This window comes from Orycteropus afer, unplaced genomic scaffold (assembly GCF_000298275.1).
Source record: "Orycteropus afer afer isolate SDZICR_OR568_19922 unplaced genomic scaffold, OryAfe1.0 scaffold00128, whole genome shotgun sequence".
Taxonomy (NCBI): Eukaryota; Metazoa; Chordata; class Mammalia; order Tubulidentata; family Orycteropodidae; genus Orycteropus; species Orycteropus afer.
In genome coordinates this window covers 7,106,934-7,115,840 of record NW_006921715.1, presented here as the reverse complement: position 1 = coordinate 7,115,840, position 8,907 = coordinate 7,106,934, and positions in this window count along the sequence as shown.

Sequence of the window (8,907 nt, the reverse complement as noted above, 5' to 3'; positions counted from 1 at the left end):
CCCCTGCCCGGCAGGCCTCCTTCTTCTGCCCCTTGGGCCCCGTCCTCTCAGCTTTGGGGACTGGCCTCACCCGCCTGTTATCGTTAGGTGCTGTGGAGTCGGCTCTGAGTCACCCGGCAGAATGAACCTCTAGCCAGTCCTGAACCATCCTCACGGCCCTTGCCATGCTGGAGCCTGTCACTGCGGCCACTGTGCCGGTCCATCTTGTGGAGGCTCTTGCCCTTTTCCACTGACCCTCTGCCCCTGGACGGCATCCACCCAGCACACCTTAACAGCAGCCCTGGAGGGGGCTGGTGAGCGGCTCCTCTTTCAGGCGCCGAAGGCCACGACTCGCCCTTCCCACCAGCGCGGCTCTGCTTCCGGCGCCCCCCGGCAGTTCTGCTGCTCTCCAAGCTGCTCCGGACAGGGCTCCTTTCTTTTCTTGGCGGAGAAGAGATGGAGCTCCTTCGGCCTGTTTCCTGCTTGCAGAATTCCACGTGGCAGACAGCATTCTTTCCTTTTGTTCTTTCTCTGTCCTCTTTGGTTGAAGCCGACAGATTTTCTGCTTTGGTGGTTGGTTAGATCCATCAACCACAAGCTTCATCTCTTTAACAAAAGATAGGGTAGCCATACCCATGATGAAAATTCTAGCACACGTGTCTTTAGTTTGCACAACAGAATTCGCCAAGGCTTTGTTGCTGTTGTTAAATGCTCCTGAGTCAGTTTGTGACCTTTTGTAAATAGAATGTGCTTTGGTTACCACTGCACCATTCTAACAGAAAATACCGGGGGGGGGGTGTGGGCTTGAACAAACAGGAGTTTACTCTCACGCAGTTTGGAGGTTTTAAGTCTGAGTTCCAAGTGTCGGGCTCTAGGGGCTAGGTGAAAGCCCCTCAACCTTGGGCTTCCGCCCTGCCTCCTGCTCCCGGCCCATTGAAGCTGGTAGCTTTCTTCACTCAGACAGCTGCTGGCTGCTGAGACTGAAAAGTTCAAGGTTGACAGGTAAAAAGGCACAGTCCTGATGTTACCAAACCACACAGCAGGCCATTAATTCAAGTCCACTGAAAGTCCCAGGATCGGCAGAGCATGGCAGGCTGCTGAACAACGACACAGCTGCATGCAGGGTTCAAGGTGCTGTAAGCTAGAGCATTCCCCAAGGCTTCTCCTTGTACACAGGAAGCATTCCCCAAGGCTTCTCCTTGTACACAGGAAGCATTCCCCAAGGCTTCTCCTTGTACACAGGAAGCATTCCCCAAGGCTTCTCCTTGCACACAGGAAGCATTCCCCAAGGCTTCTCCTTGTACACAGGAAGCATTCCCCAAGCCTTCTCCTTGTACACAGGAAGCAGACCACGCCCCCGAGGCAGCTCCTCAGCTGCTCCCAGTAGAGTCCACCGAGGAGATGATGACCAGTCTCATCATGGGGAACACTACGTCCAGCTGCCCAGCCACTCAGCCAGGCCCAGCCAGGTTGACACTCACTGAGCAGACACAGGACATTCCTGCCCGGCCCTGCGCCACCCTCACAACTGTTGCTGTGCTTGAGCCCACTGCTGCCGACAGAGTCAGTCCACCTCGTTGAGGGCCTTCCCCTCCTTCGTCCACCCTCCACTTCACCAAGCATGACATCCTTTTCCAGTGAATGCTCCCTTCTGACAACATGATGAAGGCACTTCCTCCAGGACAGGTCTGTTAGTTCTTTTGGCAGCCCACGGTACTTTCAGCCAAAAGCATCAATTCTTCTTCCATCTTGCTTACTCATTGTCCAGCTCTCACATGCACATGAGGTGATTGAAAATACCATGGCTTGTGTCAGGCACACCTTAGTCGTCAAGGAGACATCTTTGCTCTTCAGCACTTGAAAGAGGTCCTTTGCAGCTGATTTGCCCGGTGCTATACATCATCCGATGTCCTGACTGCTGCTTCCATTGGCATCGACTGTACACCCAAGCAATGCGAAGTCTCTGACAACTTCAACATTTTCTCCATTTATCATGATGCTGCTCATAGGTCCAGTTGTGAGGATTTTTGTTTTTGTATATTGACGTAATCCAGGACGTAATCCATACTGCAGACTATAATCTTCAATCTTCATCAGTAAGTGCCTCAAGTCATCCTCACTTTCAGCAAGCAAAGTTGTGTCATCAGCATATCACAGGTTGTTAATGATTCTCCCTCCAATCCTGATGTCATGTTCTTCTTCATATAGTCCAGCTTCTGTGATTATTTGCTCAGCATACAGATTGAATAACTATGGTGAAAGGATACAACGCTGATGCACTCCCTTCTTGATTTTAAACCATGCAGTGTCCCCCTGTTCTGTTCAAATGACAGCCTCCTGGTCAATGTATAGGTTCCTCATGAGTACAATTAAGTGTTCTGGAATTCCCATTCTTCTCAATGTTATCCATAATTTGTTATGATCCACACAATCAAATGCTTTTGCATAGTCAATAAAACACAAGTAAACATCTTTCTGGTATTCTTTGCTTTGAGCCAAGATCCATCTGACATCAGCAATGATATCCCTCATTCCACATTCTCTTCTGAATCCAGCTTGCATTTCTGGAAGTTCTCTGTCAATATACTGTTGCAACCGTTTTTGAACTATCTTCAGTAAGATTTCACTTGCATGCGATATTAATGATACTGTTCAATAATTTCCACATTCTGTGGGTCACCTTTCTTTGGAATGGGTACAAATATGGATCTCTTCCAGTCAGTTGACCAGGTAGCTGTCTTCCAAATGTCTTGGCATAGCCAAGTGAGTGCCTCCAGCAAGGCATCTGTTTGTTGAAACATCTCAATGGGTGTTCCATCAATTCCTGGAGCCTTGCTCTTCACCAGTTCCTTCAGTGTAGCTTTGACTTCTTCCTTCAGTACCACTGGTTCTTGAACATATGCCACCTCCTGAAATGGATGAAGATTGACCAGTTCTTTTTGGTACAGTGACTGTGTATTCCTGCCATCTTCTTTTGAACCTGCATATTACAGGTTGTTAATGAGTCCCTCCTATCCTAATGCTGCATGCTTCCTCATGTAGGCCAGGTTTTCAGATTGTTTGCTCAGCATACAGATTGAATAAGTATGATGAAAGGATACAACCCTGGCACATACTCTTTCTGATTTTAAACCACGCCATATCCCCTTGTTCTGTTTGAGTGACTGCCTCTTGGTGTTTTCTCTAGTGTGTCTCTAGTGTGGCATCCATTTGCTGAAATATCTCAGTAGGTATTCTGTCAATTCCTGGAGCCTTGTTTCTTGCTAATTCCTTCAGCACAGCTGGGACTTCTTCCTTTAGTACCATTGGTTCTCGATCATATGCCACCTCATGAAATGGATGAACATCGACCAACTCTTTTTGGTACAGTGACTCTGTGTATTCCTTCCATCTTCTTTTGATGCTTCCTGCTTTGTTCAGTATTTTGCCCATAGAATCCTTCAATATTACAACTCGAGGCTTAATTTTTTTCCTCAGTTCTTTCAGCTTGAGAAATGCCAAGAATGTTCTTCCCTTTTGGTTTTCTAACTCCATGTCTTTGGACATTTCATTATAATGCATTGTCATCTCCACAAGTCCTTTGAAATTTTCTGGTCACCTGTTTTATCTTGTCATTTCTTCCATTAGCTTTAGCTATTCTGCACTCAACAGCATGTTTCTGAGTCTCTTCTGACATCCATTTTGGACTTTTCTTCCCTACTTTTCTTTTTAATGACCTTTTACTTTCTTCATGGATGATGTTCTTGATGTCATCCCACAATTCCTCTGGTCTTTAGTCACTGGTGTTCAGTGCATCAAATCTATTATTCAAATCATCTCTAAATTCAGGTGGGATATAATCGAGGTCTATTTTGGCTCTCATGGGCTTGTTTTAATTATCTTCACCTTCAGCTTAAATTTGCAAATGAGCAAATGATAGTCTGTTCCACAGTCAGCTCCTGGCCTTGTTTTGGCTGAAGATATTGAGCTTCTCCATTGCCTCTTTCCACAGATGTAGTCTATCTGATTCCTGTGTACTCCATCTGGTGAAGTCCACATGTACAGCCGCCGTTTATGTTGTTGAAAAAAGATATTTGCAATGAAAAAGCTGTTGGGTCTTGCAAAATTCTATCATATGATCTCTGGAGTCATTTCTATCACCAAGGCCATATTTTCCAACTACTGGTGAGTCTTCTTTGTTTCCAACTTTTGCATTCCAGTCACCAGTGATAATCAATACATCTCGATTACATGTTAAGTCCATTTCAGACTGCAGAAGTTGGTAAAAATCTTCAGTTTCTTCATCTTTGATTTTCGTGGTTGGTGCATAAATTTGAATGATAGTAATATTAACTGGTTTTCCTTGTAGATGTATAGATACTATCCTGTCACTGGCAGCACTGTACTTTAGATCTTGAAACATTTTTTTGACAATGAATGTGATGCCATTCCTCTTCAATTTGTCATTCCCAGCATAATAGACCATACAATTGTCTGATTCACAATGGCCAGTACCAGTCCATTTCAGTTCACTAATGCCCAGGGCATCAATACTTATGCATTCTATTTCATTTTTGACAACTTCCAATTTTCCTAGATTCACACTTCATACATTCCACATTCTGATTATCAATGGATGTTTGCAGCTGTTTCTTCCCATTTCGACTTGTGCCCCATCAGCAATGGAGGGTCCTGAAAGCTTCACTTCATCTGTATCATTAAGGTTGACTCTACCTGGAGGAGGCAGCTCTTCCCCAGTTGTATTTTGAGTGGCTTCCAACCTGAGAGGCTCATCTTCCGGTACTATACCAGACAGTGTTTTCAGGCTACTCATAAATTTTTCAGGAATATATCAGAAGTATTTCACCACTCTTCATAAAGTTTACACTGGCCATTTCTTTGAGAAGTGGTGGCCTCTTCCTTCTTCCCAGTTGTCTTAGTCTGGAAGCTCTGCTGGTCTTTGAAACACCAGTGTCATAGCCTCCAGCCTCACAGCAACACACAGCCACCACAGGACAACAGACTGACAGAGGGGTGGTGGTTGTGCAAGGAAAGGCAATTCCACGTGCACCCTGACTGGAACGGGGGTGCCTGCGGTCCACCAAGGTCAGGTTCCCATGTAAGGTCTGGCCTCTTTTGAAAGATTGGCCAGACTCGCTCATCCGCCAGGGAGACACACCCTCTTCCCACAGGGCCCTCACACACAACTGATCTTTGTGCTGGCCCACCACCACTTCTGAGCACCAGTGAGGCCAGTCCTCCTCCACCGTCCTCAGGGGCCTCCTGAGCATGGCTGTCATGACATCTGTGCCCACTTCTAAGGCCAAACTGCCCCAGAGATGATCCACCAGACACCCGGGACCATTGTTCCTGGAGGAAGCCTGGGAGCCTTTCCCGCCACCCAGGGACTGGCACAGGACCCCCTGCGTGAGGCTTTCTCTGGGGGGAGCTATCCTGGCAGGAGAAGGAACAGCCTCCAGTCTACTCCAAGCCTGAGAAGGACAGAAGCCAGGCTGAGTGGGAGGCAGCACTGTGACCTGCAGCCCCACCATCCTCCCCACGGCCTCGTTTCCCCATGTCACTGACGGCGACTCGGGGCAGAGCTGAGTGGCCCGCAGCACAGTGCAAGTGTCATACCAGCTTTCGCACATGAAACGCCCTGCTTGCCCGTCAGACCTGGCCACCACTGACAGAGCCCCCCTGCCCCAGCTGAGAGGCGTCACCTCCCTTGTCCCCCTCTGTTCCCTCTACATCTGCCCCGCCCCGGCACACTGGGCTCGGGGTCTTCTCTGGACGCTATTTCCTGGGAGTACTCCTTCCTGACAGCCACGTTCAAGGCTCCTGGGTCAAGGACTAAAAGAGACATACCCCATCCCCTCCTCGACTAGGGGAGGGGGATGGGCAGGCCTGGCAGGGGTGGGTGCTGGCAGTCAGGGGCGGTAAGAAGGATGGACAGATGGTGGGTGGGAAGGTGGGAGCAGTGAGGGGTGGGTATGGGCAGGTGGGATGGTCTGGGGAGATGTGCAGTGGTGGTGGATGGGAAGGAAGGGTGTAAGGGGGTACAGGTAAGTCGGGGGCGTGGAGGAGGGAAGGCTGTGCAGTGGGGAGGGATGGGGTGTGACAGTGGACAGGAAGGCGGGCTGGTGCAGGGGACACAGGGCTGAGGCGGCACGGGCTGCAGATCACCCGGCTTCCCCGGGCGCCCGGCCACGCTGCCCGCCTTGTAAAGATGCCAGCAGGTGCTGCGCCACCACAGCCAGGAGCACAAACCAGGGCTGGCCCGAGACTTCCTGCACCAGCGTGCCAGCAGATCAGCTTCCCCTAAGACAGTGAGGCTTTGAGAACTATGGCCCCTGTCTATCACTGCAGAAATGCAGGCATTTATCCAGGACACAGCCATGTGTGGTGCTGGAGGGCTCACACAGATGGGCAGCACCCTGCTCCATAGGAGGGAAAGCAAGGCACTGAGAGGGTGGGAGCTGCAGCGCCCCGGCCCTCCACCCCGTCCAACCCCGCCCTAGGCTCAGAACACCTGTCCCTTCCCTCCTGCGGGTGCATGGCCACCTGTGCATGGCAGCAGGCCATTGAGCGACCTCTGCCATGCACTTTCCCAAATGGCCCAGGACATCAGGAGCCGGTTGGGCACAACCACCTACTTCCTGCTGGGGGACAAGGGCCAACGGCAGCCCGGGGCATCCTGTGGGTGGCTGTGAGGCAGGGAGGCCCAGGCCTCCCACCAGTCACCTTCCAGACAGACCCCTGGCAAGATGCAGACTGCTCGTCCCATCTGACCTCACATTCTACAGGAGATGCCAGTGTGAGGGAAGTTGCTGGGTGACCTCACCCTGGAGCCGCCCTACTCTCTGGACGTCAAAACACTCCCTCCTGGGGCTGGGCCAGGCTGCCCGGGCCACATGGCCCATTAGACTAGCTCCCTCGAGCCTGCAGCCCAGCCTCTCTGCCAGACTGCACACCCACCCGCCAAGTGAGGCCAGAGCCAGTGGCTGGCTGTGGGTGGGGGACCTCTCACTGCTGGGGACCCTGCCCCACGGGCAAGGTCTCCAGAGCTGCTCAGAGCAGGGGCGCTGCTCAGGGATGAGCGGGAGCTCAGGCAGCACTGAAGCCAGAGAGGGAAGGCAGGTCCAGGCCGCGGTCCACATACACACGGGGCTGAGCCAGGGATGTGGAGAAGGGGCCAAGGGACGCACGCAGATGCCTGTTCTCAGGGTGGGCATGTCACCCTCCTTAGGTGTGGGCTCTGCAGGGGCCCCTCAGAGAGGACAGTCTGTGGGGAGGAGGGGAGCCCTGACAACACGCCTCACCCAGGTGGTCGAGGTCAACGCCCACATGACAAGGAGCCCCTGACAGATGCCAGGAGGGGCATGTTACCTCTGAGTCTGCTTCCCAAACCCCTCAGCCCAGTACCCATGAGGACACAGCAGTCCAATCCCAAAGGCAGGACAGCCTACAGAATGTCTGACCAACACCCTTCTGAATGGCCAAGGTGATCCAAAGCCAGGAGAGTCTGCGAAACCAGCCCAGGCCAGAGGAGACGAAGGGGACAGAACAATGATGTCGGGAGGGGCACCTGGGCTGCGTCGGAGGGTCCCACACTGGCCTGGGCCCTGCCCACCCCCAGCCCATACCACCCAGCAGCCCTGGCCCATAGGAAGCCAGGCTCCTTGGCCCCCCAGGGAATTCCATCAGCGCACCTCCCAGACACGAGTTTCTTTTGTGGAAACCAGCCTGGCTCCCGCCCCGTAAACACAGTACCAGGAGAGAGAAATTTCACCCCCATCTTCCTGTTTGCTGGGAGCAGACCCAGGGCCCAGTGCAGGCCCCAAGAACCTCTCACTCACATTCCAGGTGCATCAGGAGTGTGGACCCTGGGACATGCTTCACTCCAGGCTGCAGTGAGCTCCCATGACAGGGTGGGGTACAGTCAAAGCAGGGCCCTCCTCAGACTTCCCTGGGGCTGTGGGAATGGGCTACCCATTCACCAACATTGGGAGCCAAGAGCACCCCAGCCCACAAGGGGGCCCCAGAGTGGCTTTGGGAGAGGGAGAACTGATGTGAACTATGACAGCATTCACAGAAGGGGAAACTGAGGCTCAGAGATGGGCAGGACTGATGGAGCTGCCCCTCTCAGATGCTTCCGCCCCAGGGCAGATGCTGAGACGCCATGCCCAGACCTGACACAGTACCCAGACTTCCGCCTTAAACCCTGCTCAGTGCTGCATTCTACACATGTGTGCCCATGCACACAGATACACACAGACACATGCACACACACACACGCCCACATGCATGGATACACAGAGAGACACACACATGCACACATGCATGCCCTGCACATGGATACACACAGACACACGTACACACACATGTGGTCATGCACATGGATACACACTCAGGCACATGTGCATACATGTGTGTGCCCATGCACACACACATCCTGATGCTGTATTCACATGTACACACAAGCATGCTCATGCACACATGCATGCATACAACCCAATGCTACATTTCATGGGTGCACACATGATGCACACATGAGCACACATATGTGTGCACACATACCACACGCATCTGTGTTGGCTCACCCTCGCTCTGCACCACTGTCTCCAATATTACTGTCTTCACCACCAGGGACCCCACCTTGGCCACCATGACCACCTCACTGTTAACAATACCCCATTGCCACCTCCATCAAATGGCCACTGCTGTTGTCACCACCACCTGGCTGCCACCTCCCACTGCCATGCCATGAGCCACTGTGGTCACCCCTGTGACTCTCACCCAAGGCTTCTGGGAGGCACACACTCCAGATTGAAGCTCCAGGGTGTAGCCCTGGCTCCTCTCCCACCCCAAGTCCAGGACTCTCATAGAGGAGGGCGCAGGGGGGAGGCGGGCAGAGGCCAGGGGAGGGCGCAGGGGAGAGGCGGGCAG